Source organism: Haliotis cracherodii, unplaced genomic scaffold (assembly GCF_022045235.1).
Source record: "Haliotis cracherodii isolate W230 unplaced genomic scaffold, xgHalCrac1.p SCAF_7, whole genome shotgun sequence".
In the NCBI taxonomy this organism is placed as follows: domain Eukaryota; kingdom Metazoa; phylum Mollusca; class Gastropoda; order Lepetellida; family Haliotidae; genus Haliotis; species Haliotis cracherodii.
The window spans coordinates 20,827,830-20,850,362 of NW_027266330.1; positions in this window are offsets into that span (position 1 = coordinate 20,827,830).

Consider the following 22,533-nt stretch of genomic DNA (forward strand, 5'->3'; position numbering starts at 1 on the left):
CATGTGTTTAGACCCTAAACATGTTCAGATAGAACACACCAACTGTGTTTTCGGTTTAGGACTTATAAACATTCCTAAACATGTGTGTGTTTACATTCTAAACACGTTTTTCCTGTGTAATGCCGGAAAGACAGCACGAAGCCGAACTGGTAAAAATGTGTCAAAATATTTTACTTCCAATTCAAGGAACGTTATATTGTCTAGTGTCATCTTCTGTCAAACCCTTACTCTTCACACCGCTTTGGTTATACATTATCATTCAAACGAATACATTGATATTCCCATGAGGCCAAACCCTGGTGATTGGAGCAACGCGACGAGTGAGTGAGTGGTTATGGTTTTACGCCGATTCTAGCAATATTCCAACAATATCAGTGAGTGAGTGAGTGTGGTTTTACGCCGCCTTTAGAAATATTCAAGCAATATCACGGCGGGGAACACCAGAAATGGTCTTCACACATTGTACCCATGTCGGTAATCGAACCCGGGTCTTCGGCGTGACGAGCGAACGCTTTAACCACTAGGCTACCCGGCCGCCCGCCAACAATATCACGGCGTTGACCCCAGAAATAGGCAGCACACGTGCATTATACCCATGTGTTCGGCGTGAGGAGCAAGGCAACGCGAACAGCTGATGAGGCAGTCACTTTGCACATAACAGTAACCCCATGTGTTTAATCAGTATCTAGCAATACAAAAAAATGATCTGGCATAGTTGGGGTAAGATTAATGAAGTTTAAACAGATGTTTTTTAAGTGTTGTGCAGGGTCATCAATTTATCACGTTGATGCAGGCTACACCTTCTCCAGATAACACTTTGAATGTTTTTGCTAAAGTTTACAAATGAATTTGACTGTGAGAAGAATATTTACATATTTCATGGGTGTAATAAATAATGTGAATTAACAGTTATTAATCGTAGAAATCAGGGAAATATGAATGTGGAATTAGAACAAACAACCATATCTTACATTAGTAGGGAGTACACAATACGTCATTCAAAACTAGATATCACAAAATGTTCAAAAAACATGAAAGCGATATCAATTATATTTAATCACATTCAAGGATACCCTACAGTTTCACAGACAGATAACATGTATAGAGATTACGTTTCATATATCTGTAACAAAATATAAAAGAAATCTTGTGAACCGTCTATCAACCCTGTTCTATTACCAGTCGTGCAGTTATCTCACAATGCCAATCTGTAGCTGACTGCACATAGTATTTATGAAACGATTTACAGTAAAGTACGGTTATAACGAACTCAAAGGGAGTACTAATTTTAGTTCGTCATAACCGTAGTTCATTATAAGCATACATACAGCATAACTACAGCAAATAGTCTGGATCAAAAGAGTAAGTTCGTTATATCCGTCAGTTCGTTTTAAGAGTGTTCGTTATAACCGTAGTTTATTGTATGTATCGATGGTTTATCTAGTTACGTACCTCTATACAGAATCAGTCATTTATAATTCAAACTAAACAAGAGAGCATACTGCCTTTTCTGTCGTGCACAACGTTAACAATGGACAACTCTCTCTGCTCCATTTGTGGGTTTAATTACCAAGAACAGCGACTGTTTTCAGAGCTATTAAGCATTAAACTCAGTTTACATGGTACCAATTGTCATGCAACTTTGCATGTCGAATATTTCCTGTGTAGCATGGTATGGGCAAAGACACACAATAGTTTTGGAATTCAGATAACAAAGAAATATATGCTACCTGAATTGTAATAAAGAAGTTGTTCATCCATAAATCTTATCCTTACTTAGTACTCTAACTTCTAAATGACTATCAAAGAAGTTATCTGTTACCATGCAATACGGAACATACAAATGAGTCACCAAAAAATATACCACATTTCCTCTATTAGACGCCGGACCTCTAACAGACGCCGGGTCGATCAATTGATCCAATTAATGATCGGGACATTCGTGGTCGTAGTGAAATGGGGGTATTAATAGAAGCCGGGCCTCCAATAGACGTCGGGCCTCTAATTGACGCCGGGTCAAAGGCTTGTCCGAAATAAATAGAAGCCCGGGCGTCTAATAGAGGAAATACGGTAGATTGGCGCTGCGCTTATAAGGCAATCATTTCTGTAATAGTGGTCAGCAAGGTAGGGCTACACACCAAGCAAAGTAGGGAGGTTGTATCTGAAGCCTCGTCATAATAGTCAGATACCTCTAGAGAGTAAACACCAACACCACCTGAAGCTGAATCTAAATTGTCTGGCACAGATGTATTATGTTATGGCATCTTATGTGGAATCGGGAATGAGGCCAAAGGGAAACTGACAAAGAAAACAGTGGAATGAGCTCTAATATACTGGTGCAAACTCTCCCTCGTCTACTGTTCTGAATTACAGGTGAGGTGAAATGGGGTTGAACGTCGCGTCTAAGAGTATCCCAGTTCTGGTCGTATCCTACTTCTGGTCGCTACACACGTGTGTGTCTTAGTGTGTCTTAGTGTGTCTTAGTGTGGCTGCTTGTACTAGTCAGGACTAATGCCGATTTATAGCGCCAACACATTCAAATACCTGACGCTCGGTATTGAAGGGGCTACAACAAGGACTGGTCGGCTTGGAGTCAGTATATTGTGTCTGGGTTGGGTATTCATGTTAAACTTGGGCATGGTATCTCAGTGGGTCAGCACTGTGAAATCAGTCCCGACACACAAACGTCGCCTATCGTTCTCAAGGCGCCTCTATATGTGATATTTTATCCGGCGCCGTGTGTCTGTATTTGTTTTTATTATGTCTTGAACCCCGTATCAAACCTGTATATAGACTCTTACTTGTAGAGAGGCAAGTGCAGGTAACTGAAAGACCCGATGTTTGCTGAGTGGGAAATGGTGCAGGTAACGCAGTCGGAATGTTGCTGAAATCTCTACTGACACGAGGCGGGAATAGAGATGTCACGCATATGTCGGTTTACTTGCCCCATTTTGCGTTATGCATGATACGGTGCCGCGACAGTGAACACGGGCAACTATACGTATATCATGGGTATATCAGGGGATATACAAGGGTAGAGTAGAGGACACTATATGTGTGTGTGTGAGATACCTCAGGGGATATACAAGTGTATAGTAGAGGACACTATATGTGTGTGAGATACCTCAGGGGATATACAAGGGTAGAGCAGTGGACACTATATGTGTGTGAGATACCTCAGGGGATATTCAAGAGTAGAGTAGAAGACACTATATGTGTGTGAGATACCTCAGGGGATATTCAAGAGTAGAGTAGAGGACACTATATGTGTGAGATACCTCAGGGGATATACAAGGGTAGAGTAGAGGACACTATATATACTGAACCAAATTAAAAACTTCACAACCCTAAAATTTTAACATTTTGACCAGTTATCATTGTGGGCCCTTATTGTGTATTTCAACAGTAATGGCCACGTATTGTCTTCAGATAACACCCGTTTTTGTGCAGGTGAATTGATCAAAATCATGTGTACAGCACTATAGTGGCAAAAGTGGTTTTTCACGTGCAACTGGTCACTTGGCCATAATACCGCACGTGTTTTCAGCCATACTTGTTAGCAGTCATTAACAGAAAAAGAAAAACACAAGAAAACAAAGGCTTTACGGCCATTTGTCATGCCACACCTTTCAAATGTGCAACGTGAACGTGCCATCGGCATGTTGCAGACGGGAACGTCCGTAGCTGAAGTCCCAAGGATGATGGGTTGTAGTTGACGGACTGTTTGTGATGTACAGACGCGTCTACAGAAAACGGGTACCACCGCTGATCGCCCTCGGCCAGGTCGACCACGTTTGACGTCACATGCAGAGGATCGTCAGATTGTCTTACATCACCTCCGTAACCGATTTTTGACGGCTGCATCAACCAGAAATGAACGGTTTAGGGGTAGATTGAGTGCGCAAACTGTTCGAAACCGTCTGAGAACTGCTCACCTTCAAGCACGACGGCAATAGTGCGGGCCGATTCTGACTCAATTACACAGACGTCAACGTCAATTGTGGGCACAGCGACACTTACGATGGACTCAGAGGAATTGAAATCAAGTCGTCTTTAGTGAGGAATCCCGATTTAATCTTCGATTTGCTGATTGTAGGGCGACGGTTTGGAGGCGCCGTCATGAACGTTACGCCCAGTGTTGTGTACAGGAAGTTGACAGATTTCGAGGCGGAAGTGTCATGGTGTGGGGTGCTTTCTGTGGCAATGCACGTTCCAGACTTCTTGTCATCCGTGGCAACCTCAACGCTGCTGCTTACCGCGACCAGGTACTGGCACCAGAACTTCTGCCTTTTATGGCAGCACATGGACCCGGTTTGATCTTCCAGCACGACAATGCCAGACCCCACACAACAGTTTTGACAAGGAATTACCTTCAGAATGCGGGAGCCAACGTCATGGACTTGCCGTCAAGGCCTCCCGACCTCAATCCCATCGAACACGTCTGGGATGCTCTTGGCAGAAGTCTGCGCACTCTCCAGAACCAGCCACAGAATTTGCAAGATCTTGGCACCATTTTGCAGCAACAATGGCGTCGTCTTCCCAATCATGTGTTCACAAGCATCACAAGGTCCATGCGGAGGCGTTGTGTGGCAGTTGTCAACGCACATGGTGGCCATACACGCTACTGAACTTGTGTGCCATCAGATTCTCGTGCTTGGGACTTATGATTTAAACTGTTGATGTTATAACCGAATACCGTAGGTGCTTGGAACAAATTATGGTTACCACCGTTAAATAAAATCCTTCTTTGGACATTAATGATTAAACATTACCTTCTCTGATACATCTGTCCGTTGTTTATCATATATGGGATTACTTTTTAAAATGTCAAGTTTTTAATTTGACTCAGTATATATTATCTACCAACTGGAGAGTGTGGTAAGAACATGTCCGAGGACTTGGTATAGCCTTGGTAACTCTCTGCTTACATTCTATAGTATGACTAGAATGGTGAATCTGCTAGATGCGAATATTTTTGGCTGACCGGAGTGATGTTCGCTAGTTACACATTTTTGTAAGCACTTCTTGTGGCGTTTGACCATCCAAGATGATCCTGCATATTTTATCGTATTTCTGTCATGAAATCACCCTGGGGCCATTCGTCATCATCGTTTCGTTTCGTTTCGTAATATCCACCCCTTTTATTTCATAACGCAGACAGAATATCTCACGCTCGTGTGGGTAATTTTATTGGACAGCTATTTTAGGAGTCACGTGATTCGAATTGTGCTTAAATGAAGCTATGGTAGCGAATAGGTCATATACTGAATATTCAAGGACGTTGTTCGACTGTACTCCCGAAAATGTACCCTTGCTTCACAAGGCGTTAGTAACAGCAAGGAAACAAAATATTAACACATACTAATATTGATTCTTATTTTAACTTCTTATCCGTTCACCGTGTTCTATAATCAGTCAATTTCCGAAATCTGTGTTTGTTGTAGTAACATCTTACAAACATTTATTGGTGAAAGATGTGTTGCCAAAGTTGAAGGAAAGGGTTCCACTGATAGCTACACCTGCTTTCCTTCTTGTCATGCGGGGGCGGTCGGGTAGCCCAGTGGTTAAAGCGTTCGCTCGTCACGTCGAAGACCCGGGTTCGATTCCAGACATGGGTACAATGTGTGAAGCCCATTTCTGGTGCCCCCCGCCGTGATATTACTGGAATATTGCTAAAAGCGGCGTAAAACCATACTCACTCACTCTTATCATGCGGCAATGAAATATGTCAAGTATTTTTATCATAAATATTTCTGATTTGTATCACTAATTTTGTCCACCAATGCATTAGAATTTGGGCCAATTAGAATATATTTACGACAAAAGTATGTTCAATTTATTTGGTTATTTCTGAAAAGGATTCTGGATCAAGTCTACCAGTGGGCGTGAAAATCACGGTAACAGAAAGAATTAGTTGCATTTGAAAGGAATGTTCATATCCAGAATTATCCCAGTCTAAATCCGGAGTTGTTGGCAAAATGCAACTGGATATCTTATATCCGCCAATCTAGCTGCCTCTAATTCCCGCCATCCCTTACACAAACAAGTACATCAAACACTTTCTGCCTTGATTTCTAAGCTCGCCCTTATCCCGTACACAACACGAACAGCCTCTAAGCCTTCTATTATTTCTAGAGATAATTTACAACGTCTTGCAAACATCTATCGAGCTGACGACATTTTCGTTCGGAGACAATAAATCTTGGGTCTGCCACTCGACGTTTTACGTTTTTTTGTTCAGATTTATTGATTTCAGCTTGGAGGTTTAACAACTGCTTCCGGGAATTGGTTGGAGAACTTCTTAATGATCTTTCCAGACCAGCTTCCTGGAGTGACACTGTATCTAAATACTTGCGTGTTGGTCGATATGGAGGTTTCTCACATACAAGATTATTATCAAACACCAGGACTAAAGTCAATACGTCGAGTGGGCCATATACCGCATGACCCTATTAAAAACTCCTGGCTTAAGCTTGGTTAAGCCGGTTGTTTTACTAAGTGATTTATACAGGCGATTTCTTTCTTTATTTACTTCATTAACATTTTTAAAAGCCTTTACTTTCATTTCTCAGTCGATTGTGGTACACTACATTACATCATGGCAGCCTGTAGACAGCAACATTACATCTATACCCCAGCAGCCTGTAAACAGCAACATTACATCTATATCACGGCAGCCTGTAGACAGCAACATTACATCTATATCACGGCAGCCTGTAGACAGCAACATTACATATATATCACGACAGGCTGTAGACAGCAACATTACATCTATACCCCAGCAGCCTGTAGACAGCAACATTACATCTATATCACGGCAGCCTGTAGACAGCAACATTACATCTATATAACGGCAGCCTGTAGACAGCAACATTACAACTATATCACGGCAGCCTGTAGACAGCAACATTACAACTATTGCCCAAGAGCCTGTAGACAGCAACATTACATCTATATCACGACAGCCTGTAGACAGCAACATTACAGCTATATCACGGCAGCCTGTAGACAGCAACAGTACATCGATATCACGGCAGGAACGGCGACTAATGCTATATCATCAGGTTGAGATTGGATCCATGCTGGCAGAGCACGGTGACTTTCAGTCAGCCTAGCGACACGCACCTTGTGGTCACTGTGGCTGACATGAGTTAATTCCTCCAATGATTTAGAAGTCAGTTGGAGGTATTGTTTACATGACGTGTAGATTTAACACTCTCATGTGGTGCCTGTGCGTATCTATGTGAAATTACAGCCCAACGACACAAACTCATGCTCTCATGTGAGTTCCACGAATACCACATGACCTATAACATACCTGTCAAATCTCACGTATTTGGCGTGACACTCAAACCTTTTCAACACAACTCACTTGCAATGTCACTGTAATCTCACGCCCGTTCGTTCAAAACAACTTTTAAAAACATCGTGCTTTAATTGCCTCATTCCTCATCGCAGCTGTTGTAGCGCTTTAGCCATTATTTCTACATCTCATTTAGACAATGCAAAAAGAACCCTCAACTAGAGAGTTTCAAAATACAGTGCGAAAAGTTTAAATCATATTCAATGCACCCCACCCCACCACCATCAATACTTCGCCCTGGACCTGACCCCAGGGCCTGCGGCGCCTGAACCCTAGCTAATATACAGCCGACTCATTGAATATATTTAGAGTTGACAGCTATGCTAATGTTCTAAAGTTAGTCCATGCCATAAGATCCTAAAAATGCGTGTAAAAATGCTTTTCGTTGGAATATCTTCAAAACTCCAAACATCAAAATATTGTAACGTTATAGTTACATATCATTATATCAAACTAAGTATTTGTTTGGATATCTTGTCAAGGTTAAAAATCAACCCTTGGCCGCCTGCGTGGTAAGCTGACACTTGAACCACTACCCTAGCGGCAATGCATGTTAAGTAAACTACACGTCTTAACCAATTAAAAGAACATATTAAACACGATCGGAACTGATGCGATACAAATGACTCGTGAATACAAGGACGCCATTGCTGTTGTCTTCACCGAGGTCCGCGCCCTCCCAACATGGTTTCTGGTTATCAAAGAGATGTATTTTCATTCAAATACGTTCAGACAGCTGAGTCCACGAGCACTCGGTGAAGTAGATATTTGACGTAATCGGAGGTAACACGTCTGGCCGCCACGATAGGCCGTCTGCAGAGAAGGTCAGGCCACTTAGAGGTGAGGATATTTCGCTGCTGTCAGCGAATCTCGCTCCTATGTTCAATTCATGGCAATCAAATTTCATTTCTTTCAAATGATCCTCTTTAAGCCGCCAACTGGGTCGATATCCCCATGGAGACTTGCAACTTTGTCGACGAATCCTCTCCGAAAGCTGCTTTTCTCTTACTATCTGTGTATTAATAATGCCAGGCAAATTGATAAATTTGAGCACGGTGTGTCCTACAGCTAAATAGGAACACCGATTTGTCACGGAATTGGCATGATTCCCCCGTGGATGGTATTCCGACCAGGCAGTGGTTGTACGTCCCCGTTCTCTGATGGACTTCACGTTCAGGCTACGGACATTGACTACTTAACGTATTCCAGCCCGACTAGGCAACACGAATTGTTCTGCTAACTAGTATGCGTTAATGGAACCAGGACGAAGCGGATCTGATAGTTAGCTAGTTTCGATGAAGGTTTATAATTGGTTGAAAGGATTTCAACCCAACTGGCACATAAAGAACGATTAGGGCATTATAGGATTGTGAATATTTACGAGAACATTCTTGACGAACAGGGAAATGTACAGTTGGCTTGAATTGCAGCGTATGTACAGGCCGGTATGTACAAAGTGGTGTCACCATGTTGGTTAGAATATAGCGTCACAGGGGCCTGTAGCTCACCTGAAGGAGTGAGTGAGTGAGTGAGTTTGGTTTTACGCCGCTTTTAGCAATATTCCAGCAACTTCACGGCGGGGGACACCAGAAATGATCTTCACACATTGTACCCATGTCTGGAATCGAACCCGGGTCTTCGGCGTGACGAGCGAACGCTTTAACCACTAGGCTACCCGACCACCCCTCACCTGAAGGATATTTATATAAAGATACAATTCTAAGACGTTGAAAACTAAAAGAATTATTGCTGAAAGGGTTAAGGCAGTGTATGTTTCAACACCACGGGCAGATGCACTGCAAGTGAAAATGAGGAAATAATTTTCTGAGTGTTACATTTCCAACATGGCGTCTATGTTCGGTTAGGATTCGAGTTAAGATAAAGTCTTCACTGCCCCATGCTGGCCCTGCGAGGCGATAAGGTTGGAGTACTGCCGATGAACCGTTAAATTATAATTTTCGCTCACTCGCTTGCTCCTACATGTCGACGCCTGTGTGCGGCCTGGCTGAGTGTGTGAGACCTGGCTGAGTGTGTGAGACCTGGCTGTGTGTGTGAGACCTGGCTGTGTGTGTGAGACCTGGCTGAGTGTGTGAGACCTGGCTGTGTGTGTGAGACCTGGCTGTGTGTGTGAGACCTGGCTGAGTGTGTGAGACCTGGCTGAGTGTGTGAGACCTGGCTGTGTGTGTGAGACCTGGCTGAGTGTGTGAGACCTGGCTGTGTGTGTGAGACCTGGCTGTGTGTGTGAGACCTGGCTGAGTGTGTGAGACCTGGCTGAGTGTGTGAGACCTGGCTGAGTGTGTGAGACCTGGCTGTGTGTGTGAGACCTGGCTGAGTGTGTGAGACCTGGCTGTGTGTGTGAGACCTGGCTGTGTGTGTGAGACCTGGCTGAGTGTGTGAGACCTGGCTGAGTGTGTGAGACCTGGCTGTGTGTGTGAGACCTGGCTGTGTGTGTGACCTGGCTGAGTGTGTGAGACCTGGCTGTGTGTGTGAGACCTGGCTGTGTGTGTGAGACCTGGCTGAGTGTGTGAGACCTGGCTGTGTGTGTGAGACCTGGCTGAGTGTGTGAGACCTGGCTGAGTGTGTGAGACCTGGCTGAGTGTGTGAGACCTGGCTGTGTGTGTGAGACCTGGCTGTGTGTGAGACCTGGCTGGGTGTGTGAGACCTGGCTGCGTGTGTGAAATCATGCCCCGTCGGCTTTGTGAGTTTCGACAATCACCAACCACTAGTCAAGACTCCTATTATATACAGCGGCTGTAAAATAGTTGGACTATTCACTCATTCATTTCACTGTTAAAAATCAGATATCAATTCACTGCTCGTTGACAGACCTGCAGGATAACAATTGTTTGTTTGTTGTTTAACGCCGCACTCAGCAGTATTCGAACTATCTGACGGCGGTCTGTAAATAATCGAGTCTGGCCTAGACAATCCAGTGACATCATGCGAATCGATCCACGCAATTGGGATACGATGACATGCATCAACCAAGTCACCTTTTACGGCAAGCATTGGCTGAAGACCTTTTCTAACACGGATCTTAGAAAATATCTCAGAATCTATGAAATAAACTATGTAAAATGTTGAGGATGTGTTAGAAAGACAACAGACCAGACAAATATGCAGATGTGGATCATAATATCAAGTACTGAACAAATCACGATTGTCACAAAACTGAGGGTAATTCAATTATCGACACCTTCGCTCGTCACGCCCAATACCCAGGTTCGATTCCCCCCATATGTACAATGTGTGAAGCCCAATTCTTGCGTCCCCGCCGTGATATTGGTGAAATATTGCTAAAAGAGGGCGTAAAGCCAAAGTCACTCACTCACTCACTAATACAGTTGAGGAAAGTTACTAAGGATGCATTCTTTAAAGAGCATCTTCCTAAGGTAAGGGAGTTCACTGACTATAACAGTCCAGCTTCCACCCTTGCTGAACTAGCCTGGAATGTCGTGGATCGATCGTGGCGCCACCTGTGCCTATGACGAGTTTTGGCATTTCTATGTCCCTTCTACTGACCAATCAGATTCCACCACTCATATCACATGCATTTGCTTCAAACAAAATGGCGGCTCCCAGTTAAGACAATATGATCGATAAGCAAAATCTTGCTTATAATAGAATGCGTTTTACCTTACGAAGTGCATCAGATCACTTGAGCACATTGATTAAAAACATGAACGGACTTGGAAAATATCTGTGTACGCCTAGTTGACGGTAAACATGCTCAACAAAACCTGCAATCGACCGAAATCTGCACGGTAGTCGCCATGCTGTTCATGAACCGGATGTAGATTCCGTTACGCGAGTTTGATTGGACTATGCATGTATTGGACTATGCAATGATTCCAGCCTAGTTCGGCAAGGGTGGAAACTGGACTTGTACAGTCATTTAACTCCCTTGCATCGGGAAGATTAAGTGCTGGTACATCTCGTGTGGCTGGGGACTGTTGACGGCGATGCAGGCAGTCTTCCAGTGAGTGAGTGAGTGTTTCTTTTACTTTGTTTTCTTAACGCTGCGCTCAACATTCCAGCTGTATGACGGCGCTCTGTTAATAATCGAGTCTGGACCAGACAATCCAGTGATTGATATCATAATCATCCATCTACATTATGATACGATGACATGCATCAACCAAGTCTGACCACCCGATCCCGTTATAATCTCCTCTTACGACAAACATCGATTGCCGAAGATCAATGAATGAGTGTTCGTTTGTTTGTTGTTTAACGCTGCAATCAGCAATATTCCAGCTATATGACGGCGGTCTGTAAATAATCGAGTCTGGACAAGACAATCCAGTGACTGACACCATGAGCATCGATCCACGCAATTGGGATACGATGACATGCATCAACTAAGTCAGCGAGCCTGACCACCCGATCCCGTTAGTCGCCTTTCACAAGCATAATCGCCTTTTACGGCAAGCATGGGTTGTTGAAGACCTATTCTTCCCCGGATATTCACAGATGGGGTATAACTTATGGGAGGCACAATATTTCACCCCACAAACAGTGTAGCAGTTCACGCAAATATTATTTTGCGGGACAGTTTAATCAATATGTCATGCTGCTGACGTGTGAAGAAAGAACATGACATTGAATGTGTTCAGGCCGGATCACGTGCCATGTAGTGTCTTCCTGCAATTTAGTATGACTCGATGACTATCTTTAAAGGTGTTTTAATGGGTATAACATGTGTAGGGTTAATAACTTGGAGGATACAGTAAAATTAGAATAACTGAAATCGAAATCGAACATCATTGGGCTGTCTATTGGCCAGACCCCAGACTGAAAGAAAATTTTACATTAATTAAAATGATCAGTTTGATGTTTGAGACCATACTAAAATTAAATAAATTAATTTACAGACTCAAATAAAACCATGCATGCACTTATATTATTTGATGAAAAACTTGTGTGTAATTTTAGTAGTTATTGACATTATTTGAAAATAATAAATTTCATCGAAGCAGGTTAGACTGGCTTCGGCTACAGAGCAGAACTCAAATTCTGTTAAAAAGTAAAAACTGAAAACATACTTCGATTATTTATATTGAGGCTTACATGCTTACTTTTATTAAATACTTCTATGCTCAATATAAAGTGTCCATTACTTGTGTTCACAAACCTATGGGTGACACATTCGCGTAAAATCCTTTCAAAGCCAAAATGGTCAAAGGGAGATAATCGCGTAAAGATTGAATCAAAATATTTTGGCCAACATGCATTTTGTATAATGATTAATAAAAACGCTATGTACAAGACAGTATGTGGTTCTCCCTCGTGCGATCCTCTTACACTATGACTCCGATATACCGATATATAAGTTACGATTCACTGATTTATTCCAGCTTTTCAACAAAAGATCGGTCGAAAAATAATGTCAATTTTTTATTTATTTATCTATATGAAAGTCATTTTGCTTTGTATTTAACTCCAGGTGGGTTCATGAATCACCGATAGTGATGTAGACATGGAATTCATATATTACATTCAAATTTGTGTAAGAGGATCTATACTAGAGGGAGACATAATATAAATAAGCATATTTATGTTTATTATATTTCTTAGACCGGTTGCCTTTTAGTAGGGGTGGCGGGCTTGTAAAAACGTCACAGGACATAACTTTAAACGTAGCGAACCCGGTTCCACCCAAGTAAAAACCCGTTTTACATTATTTTTTTCCAAAAGCAAACAACATTATATATTTAAACATATGAAATCAGGTCTTGTGATAGGGATTAAGAAAAAGGGGAGTACCTTTAGAATACAGTACCACAAACTTTTCAAACACGTGACAATACCCTATGACGTAATTTGTAGTATTTTGTTGCAAGTCACACCGGCGAAACAATGCCCTGTCACACCGGCGAAACAATGCCCTGTGACGTCATCGAGTGTGCATAAGCTCCTCCCAGTGATTTATCATCCCAGCACGGAATGTCATTGAAAAAAGTGTATTAGCTACCGATGGCATAATTCTCACATTCTTGATAGATGGATCTGACATTAGGTCAATATAGTTTTCCACAATCAAACTTATGAGGTTTGTAAGATCATTGGGCCTACTGGCAAGGGACCAGTTATCGAAGATGACAAACTATCGCCAACCCTCATTATCTGCGCGCACATGATCACATCTTGTTAAAAAATGATGAACAAAACTGACAAAACTGGGAAATATTATCATTACGACTAACAGGATCGCTGACATGGTTGATGCATTGTGTAATTAAGAAATAAACAACTTTTGGAGTTGTTTATTGTATGATAAACAACCATGATTCGCTTATTTCGGGAGATATCAACATTATGTACAGCCTTTTAAAAGACGATAATCAAGCGTACAAGCTTAACAATATTTTCCCCGGCAATGTCGGAGAGTCCATTTTAGGCACAGGTGGACATTTCACGCATTTTCTCGCAATCCTAACGTGATTACCTGTACCTTTTCTTCCAATACCGACTGCCACATCTCTCCTGCTTTGTGAACGTTCTGCCTTTATCTGCTCTGCTCAGCTACATCTTTGTGGAACAACTCACGAGACACTCTCCTCTCAAAAAACAACTTCTTTCAATATACAATGTCATTAAGTTGAGAGCGCATGTTCAAATCTCCTGGAAAGATGTCATGATAGAACAATGTTTTATCGTGAAATAAACCACAGAAACCACGATTATCATATAATAGCCCATACACACTATTTCTTTGTGAAAGGTTTATGAGTTTGTTTTATTTCTTAAATGTTCGCTTCCATGCCCCAATCTTCTTGTAATGACTAGGGGCACGGGTGGCCAGGCACCTAAATCGCTTCAATTCGCTGTGCACAGGGAGCAGAAAGCTGGTGGTTCGAATCCAGGATGCATCATACCAAAACACATTAAAAGATGGTACTTCTTGTTAACCTGCCCGACGCTCAAGGAGTGGTTGGCTCGGAATCAGTATACTGCGTCTGAGTGGGATATCCATGTTAAACTGTGGCATCAAATCTCAGTGGGCTTGCACTATAAAAACCAGCATTAGTTCAGGCTAGTAGTCTACTAGTACAAGTTCAGGCTAGTAGTCTACTAGTACAAGCACTCCCACAGACACACATCACAATATAAGTGCCATAATGCAATGATGTTACATCCCATTTCACCTCACCCTATCTTAGTTGTTGGACGTTCTGTGACTTGTTGGTTGTGAGGTGAGGTGAAATGGGGTTTAACATTGCGTCCAAGATTATTGCACTTATATAGCGACTGCATGCGCGTGTTTGTGTGTGTGGCTGCTTGTACTAGTCCGGACTGATGCCTATTGATAGTGCTAGCTCACTGAGATACCATGCCACAGTTTAACATGAATACCCCACTCAGACACAGTATACTGACTCCGAGCCGACCAGTCCTTGTTTTAGTCCCTTAATGCCTAGCGCCAGACAGGGTAACAACAAGTACCATCTTTTAATGTCTTTTGGTATGACGCGGCCGGGGATCAAACCCAGGACCTTCCGCTCTCTGGGCGGACGCCCTACCACTAGACCACGGAGGCGGTCCTTGGTTGGACGTTTTGTGACTCGTTGGTTGTGAGGTTAAGGCTGGAATAAGCTCAGTATAATTCCTGATAAGTAGATACCTGCTCCAGTGGGTATGACCATTAATCAATAAGACTTCACTTTATAATCACATATATTTATTGCTTCGAAAATACATGTCTGGGCTGGGAGACTTGACATACAGAAATCTAATCAGTAACATAATTTAGTCAGGGGTAGAAACTAACATATTTAGTCCACTAGTCCTTAAAATGATAACATATAGCAAAACCCTAAAAAAATGGCAAATTTCTACTAGTCCTTATGATACCTTAACTATTGGTCAGTTTGGCAAGGACTACAGGACAAGTGACAATTTCTAATGCTGTTAGTCTGTACCCAAATGCATTTTTACAGCAGCAATCAATGAGGTTATGTTTTACTGGACTGGCCCAATTCTGCATTTGTTCAATGGCTCACAAAAAGTCTCTCCATGATTTGTTACCAATAGAATATCATATGCATCTACATGAATAATTCACCTGCCAGCGAGTGAGCAATTTATTAATTTACCTGTAGACTACTCAACATTTGAAAGGGATCAATTGTGCCAGCTTCATCAAATACTGGTCCTTGAATCTCAGTGAACGTGATAATAAATGCAGTTACTATATTCGATGTAATAAGCGCTCTCAAAATTATAAATAGGGGGCTCTTATTGGAATATTATTGTGGTGAAAAAAAGTTGAAAGATCATAAACTTTATGGTTTATGCTGACAGCCTGAAATGTTTATATACGACAGATATATTTTCCAACAATTTAATTGCCCTTTTTAAGGGTGTTTATAACACACGAGTGCGTATTATACATGTATAAATAAGTATTGTGTACATTGACCAACTGGGGATCATTCACTAGCCAATAATTAGGAAATATCCCCCGAGCGCTTAATAGAGCGGGTCGCTTATTACGTCGAATACAGTATATTCCAGAAAAGAACAGACAATGTTGAAAATGGGGTCTAAATCTTAAAATTCATATCACAGCAGTTAATTCATAACAATTTGTGTATCAACCACAGGATAAACTTCATAATGCACAACAATAAGAATTATTACAGTTACATGTGATATATTCAAAATATATTCAAGAAGAGGTATGTAAACTATTTATCATGATACACATGACAGATAGACAGGTGATCCACTTCCTTTCAAGGTACATCCTTTAACTCTAAGTGTGTATCACGTTGATGCACAACACCAATGAGGATACCATTTCTACATTTCACGAATACAAGATGATTAGTTTCATGGCTTAATGATTCCCAAGTTTATTTCAAGGACACCCAGCAAAATAGTACAGCATAGCATCCTTTGTCTAACGTCATCAACATTGTCACAATTCCATTTATGATCAATCTTTAGATCTTTAACTAAATTTAGATTGAAGAAAAAGTCAATCCCTTTTTTTTTTCAAATGATAAAATTCTTTAGCTTCAAAAGAATTGTTTGATAGGCATTTCTTAGAAGTTGTCATAACAACGTTACAGTTTAATTCCTTATACCCTTCTCAAGCAAGACAGTCATGCTTGGGAACCGTAAAAGGATCTGTACTGAAACATCGCTATAACAGTATATCAAAACAGTTATGACAGTCGTTGTCACCAAATTGTGTTAGCAGCATATGTATACTACTGTAAAACGTGAAATTAATGCGTCTCCAAAAGAATGCGACTGCTGGCCCCTAGCCAAAACTGCGACTCAATATGAATGCGACACCCCCTCCTCTCAAGCATCAGTGGATTTCTATCTAAAGAAAATGTCCTCTGTCAGGTTTACAGGAGAATCCTCACCTTAATCCAACCTTACATACATCTAATCACACACCAAATAGCGCCGCTTATTAGCGCTGAGTAGAGCGCTTCAGCTAAAACAATACGTGCGCGCTGGCTCGTGTCGGCCTTTGATGCAGTAGCAAAGAGCAAAGACACTGTGTTGGTTGGAGTCTGTCTGGACTTGCAGGTGTGATCAGTGATGACGTGAGTGAGTAGAACACTTGTCTTGACCCCAGCAGTGACAATTCACAGGATGTAATTAGTGTTTGAATGTCATTGTTTATATACTTGTTACAAGTGCTGCTCAATAAACAATGATGTGGAATACATAGTTGTTTGTTTTCAGCGTATGTCTAGGTAGGTATTTCTGCTGTCCAAAATGTCTTATTGTTGATATAAATGCTATGTTTAATAATGCGAGCAAAGACCACTCACATTTTTCGCATTTAATTCACGCTCGCGTTAATTTGACGTTTTACAGTATCATGCCAGGGGGCACCAGGACTGAGCCCTGCACATTGTACCGATGTGGAGAACTGATCACTGGGCTTCAGTCTCAGTGAGATGTCCGTGATCACGTGTGACCTTGTCTAATGACGCACGTGCAGACATGAAAATCTCAGCATCAATGTCTTATGACAGTAAGAAATTTTTTAATTGCATGGTTTACAAATTGATTTTTTCAAACCATATGGTCATGTCAACTACAGAATAAATTTGCAAAACATACTTTTCTTGAAATGTTCTCCCAAAAGTTCAGGGTCAAATCCCTTGAATTGTATACTCAACTTTGGGAATGAACATTTCTGTAGAACATATGGAGGTACCATCAATGTGAAACTAAAAGAAACAGAGCCAGGACTCGATTTATCTTTAAAAAAACATGCACCAGCGCAACCTATTATTGAAAAATGAAACCTAACATTTATGTCAACATGCACCAAGTGCATGTAAAATTTTGTTTATGTCTGCCTAAAGACAGTTTGTTTGTGTCCACACAACAACGATCGTGGAACACAATCAGTACCTCTAAGGTAAATTTACCATACTACATCTAAAAATCCCTTTTACGTGTAGTTTGTCATGCTTTCGTGGGCTTGATGACATCAAACTGTGGGTACTTCAAGATAATGTACACATGTTCCTGTTAGGTTTTAGGTTATACAGCAATGCATCATTAATCTATGTGACACTAGCAGCAGACTGGCCCATGTTTCACATATGAAAAATTTATGGGACCAAGGTGCAACCTGGTTTTGTTTGGTGCAATTGGGTTTTCATGTCAACATGCAACTGGTGCAAGTTAAATCAAGTTCCTTAAATCGAGCCCTGGGCCAACTTGCACAGAACAATTTTAGTAACAATCAATCTTAGGCGGCTACAATCAACTTTACAATCACCATACAATTGTCCTATTCCACTTGCACAAACCGATCTTAACACGATTGTAAGACGGCTTGGATTTAAGATCGCGATCTCAACTATTTAAGATTGGTCCGGACCAATTGTAAGTTTCGACTGTAGCTTACAATGATCTTAGCCAACAATCGCTTTGTGCAAGTGGATGGCCATTGTAGCCGAAGCCTAAGATTGCGATCTTAAGGATTTACAATGATTGTAGCGCTAAGATCACTTTGTGCAAGTGGACCCTGGATACTTCTAAACTGCACAGCATTTACTGGTCAGAAAAAAGTTGCAGCAAAACAAACTGAGATGAATATTATGGGCTGCTTTTTACGTGTTTTTTTCAAGGACAAATCAAAGTTGTTCTTAGTACTTTTGTTAACAGAGAGAAAAAGTAAACTGAACTAAAACTGTTCTAAAACTGCATTCATGAAGTTTTTGATCCGTAAACCTTGTAATGAAAAATATGAAATTAAATACATTGCCCCAAAGAAAGAGTACTACCAACTACGGCTTTGAAGAAGGGGCAAAAGTCTCTCTGACTAAACAAAAACAAATAATGTACAAGGTATTATCAAAAAAGTATATGATACTTGCTATATATATTGCTTGGTGATCAGACTGCAAAATAAAACATTTCTTTTTCATTATTTTAACGAAAAAATTGACTGGTACACAAAAATCACTTACCGGTATATGAAACTACCTGACAGTTAATTACAGATACAGTGGAATATTTCAAGGGACATAGGAAAAGCCTGTACTTGTACCTGCTGAAGATGGAAAAAATGATACCGTGAACATATTGTTATTCAGTGAATAAAGAACTGACCATGTTTTGTTTGTTTGTTTGTTGTTTAACGCCGCACTCAGCAATATTCCAGCTATATGATGGCGGTCTGTAAATAATCGAGTCTGGACCAGACAATCCAGTGATTGACATCTTGAACATCGATCAACGCAATTGGGATCAATGACATGCATCAACCAAGTCAGCAAGCCTTACCACCCGATCCCGTCAATCACCTTTTACGACAAGCATAGTCGCCTTTTACGGCAAGCATGGGTTGGTGAAGACCTATTTATGATATCACTTAATAAGAGTGTGGTGTATTGAAGCAATACTATCCTGGGATGTGATATATACAAGTGTAATAAACATGATACAATTCATAGAAGAAAACAGGAACTAAACAGATGAAGCTAAAAGGATGAAAAAACAACAACCCAAATGTCTAAAAATAGATCTTGATTTATCGAAATAAAATTTGAAGCCATTAAACCATTGCTATAAAATGGTTGTTTAAACAGTGCACGACCTAAATACAATGGGATGAAAACATACATGAAATCATTCAAAAACACTTGCTAAAATAGGTTGAAATTTCTGAGATATTTTGGGTGGCCTAAAGCATCTATGCATAGTCCAATAAAGACTGTGTGACTAAATTGACATCCGGCATGTAATACGAGAGGTGGAATCTGATTGGTCAATAGGAGAGACATAGAACGACCATGATTTGTAAAAGCAACTGGTGGCGCTACGTTCAAGCCACCAAATTCCAGCCTTGTTCGGCAAGGGTGGAAAGTGGATTTCTATAGTCAGTTAGTTAACTCCCTTGCCTCGGGAAGATGGAAGTCAAGTTATCAACCATTGTTTCGAGGTGGAGCACAAGTTTTAGTCAAGACAAGATGTAATTTCTTTTGCCAATTACGTAAATGATTTGGGGTGATCTGTAACAACAAGAGTAGTACTTTGAAAGTCAATTTATATTGTATTATTTTTCGGTACAGAGGACATGGTAAAATGGTTGATCTCTGAATGGGATGTTTGGTCAAAGAGGCAAAAATAAATTGAGAGAGAGTTTTCCATGATAATTACACTGAGGTAATGTGTCGATAATCTTAGCACCGTTTTCCCATAAGACCACGGGGGGCACAGGGGGGCTGTGGAGAGTTGCGTCCCTTGGGCACGCCAGGAACCTATGATTGTGGGTTCGAATCCCAGTTCGCCCGGATTATGTTTCTAGGTTTGTCAGCACCATACAGTTGGGTTTCACCGAAGTGGTAAACGTCTGAGACCTGCATCACTTCGGGCTTTCCTCCCACATTAAGCTGACACGCCGTGATATGACTGGAATACTGTTAAAAGCGGCGTTAAACTCAACTCACTCACCATAAGATCACGCTGAAATAGTTTCCTAGCCCATCATCCACTAGTGATGCAGCCAGATTGAGTCAACTTAATACCCATAAGATCACGCTGAAGTAGTTTCCTAGCCCATCATCAACTAGTGATGCAGCCAGCTTGAGTCAACTTAATACCCATAAGACCAAGCTGAAGTAGTTTCCTAGCCCATCATCAACTAGTGATGCAGCCAGATTGAGTCAACTTAATACCCATAAGACCATGCTGAAGTAGTTTCCTAGCCCATCATCAACTAGTGATGCAGCCAGATTGAGTCAACTTAATACCCATAAGATCACGCTGAAGTAGTTTCCTAGCCCATCATCAACTAGTGATGCAGCCAGATTGAGTCAACTTAATACCCATAAGATCACGCTGAAGTAGTTTCCTAGCCCATCATCAACTAGTGATGCAGCCAGATTGAGTCAACTTAATACCCATAAGACCACGCTGAAGTAGTTTCCTAGCCCATCATCAACTAGTGATGCAGCCAGATTGAGTCAACTTAATACCCATAAGACCACGCTGAAGTAGTTTCCTAGCCCATCATCAACTAGTGATGCAGCCAGATTGAGTCAACTTAATACCATGCGGGGGCTTTATCCACATATCAGCAGTTGACTGCATGTATTTCACAGAATAAAGAGTTTTAGTATAGTGTTTGAAATACTAGACAGCCAGTTTGAGAATAATAAAATGTTTTCTGCAGAGCCTTTTTCGAACATATTGTACTTCATGATAATGATATATTTTTCTGCTGTGTGAAAGCCTTTTGAATAGTTTGTTTGTTGTCTGACACAGCACTCAGCAATATTCCAGCTATATGACAGCAGTCTGTAAATAAACAAGTCTGGACCACACAATCCAGTGACTGATATCATGAGCATCGATCCACGCAATTAGGATACGATGATATGCATCAACCAAGTCAGTGAGCCTGACCACCCGACCCAGTTAGTCGCTTCTTGCGACCAACATAGTCAAATTCTTTGGCAAGCATGGGTTGCTGAAGACCTGTTCTTCCCCACATCTTCAAAGGGTCCCTTTGAAGAGGTAAGAGATGCTTGTCAAGCTGTTACCAGTCACTTCTCTTAAGCTTTATCCATGTTAGTGTCCAGAAGGTACTGAAGCTCACCTTTCTTGAAGGAAATGCTGCTAGATTTCAGTGTTCTGGTTTCAAGTTCTTGAATGGGGAAACCTGAATACTGAGATCCACTAGCTAAACATCCGTTCTTCTTTTGTGGTGACCAAATGTTGACACTGACATGAACCAAGTATACAGCTGTGTCAAATATACCTCCAAGGAAACACTGATCATCCTGATTGAGTGAATGACAATTTCAGACAGTCACAGCAAGCAATATGGTGAATTGAATGAAACTGTTGAAACAGGTCAAGTCCACAAAACGATCTGAGCGCTCTGACCGTTGTAAGTCTAGTAGGGGGCATGGGTGGCTCAGTCGTCTAAGGTGCCAAGATTCTCTGTGCAGAGTTGCATACCTTGGGCACGCCAGAAACCCATCATTATGTTCGAATGGTTCGAATCCCAGTTTTCCCTGATTATGTTTCTAGGTTTGTCAGCACCATACCCGTGCTCGTGGGTTTCACCAAAGTGGTAAACGTCTGAGACCTGAATCACTTTGGGCTTTTCTCCCACATTAAGCTGACACACTGCGATTTAACTGGAATACTGTTAAAAGTGGCGTTTAACCCAACTCACTCACTCACTCACTCACTACGTTAAAGTATGGGAGTTCTAATGGCCATAGCACTAAGGTCACTCTGTAGAGAGCCAACATGTTGAGCAATGATTGTTTGCCTAAACTGGAGCTAGGGAGGGAAGTTTTGGACAAAAGCACCAAGGGGTCAATAAAATTAGAATAAAAGATGATAAAATCTAACTTTCTATAATCAAAATACCAAAACTAGGCAAATAGCATAAAAGACTGGTTTCCAAGCTGGTTCATTTAATCTGATGTCCAAGAGGAGAGAAAAAATTACATGATCTTGAAAAATTCATACCTTTTCTAATCAAGCAAACATAATTGATTTCAAACGTTGGTTTCTATATATCATCCTGACTCCCTGGCTTGTGTTCTTTTACTCTCAACCTGTCTAAAAAAGTAACATCAAGCATGTGAATAACACTGCTATAATAACAATACAAAACAGTCATACCATAGTCAGTGTATTTGACCTAGGTACTCACAAAATTA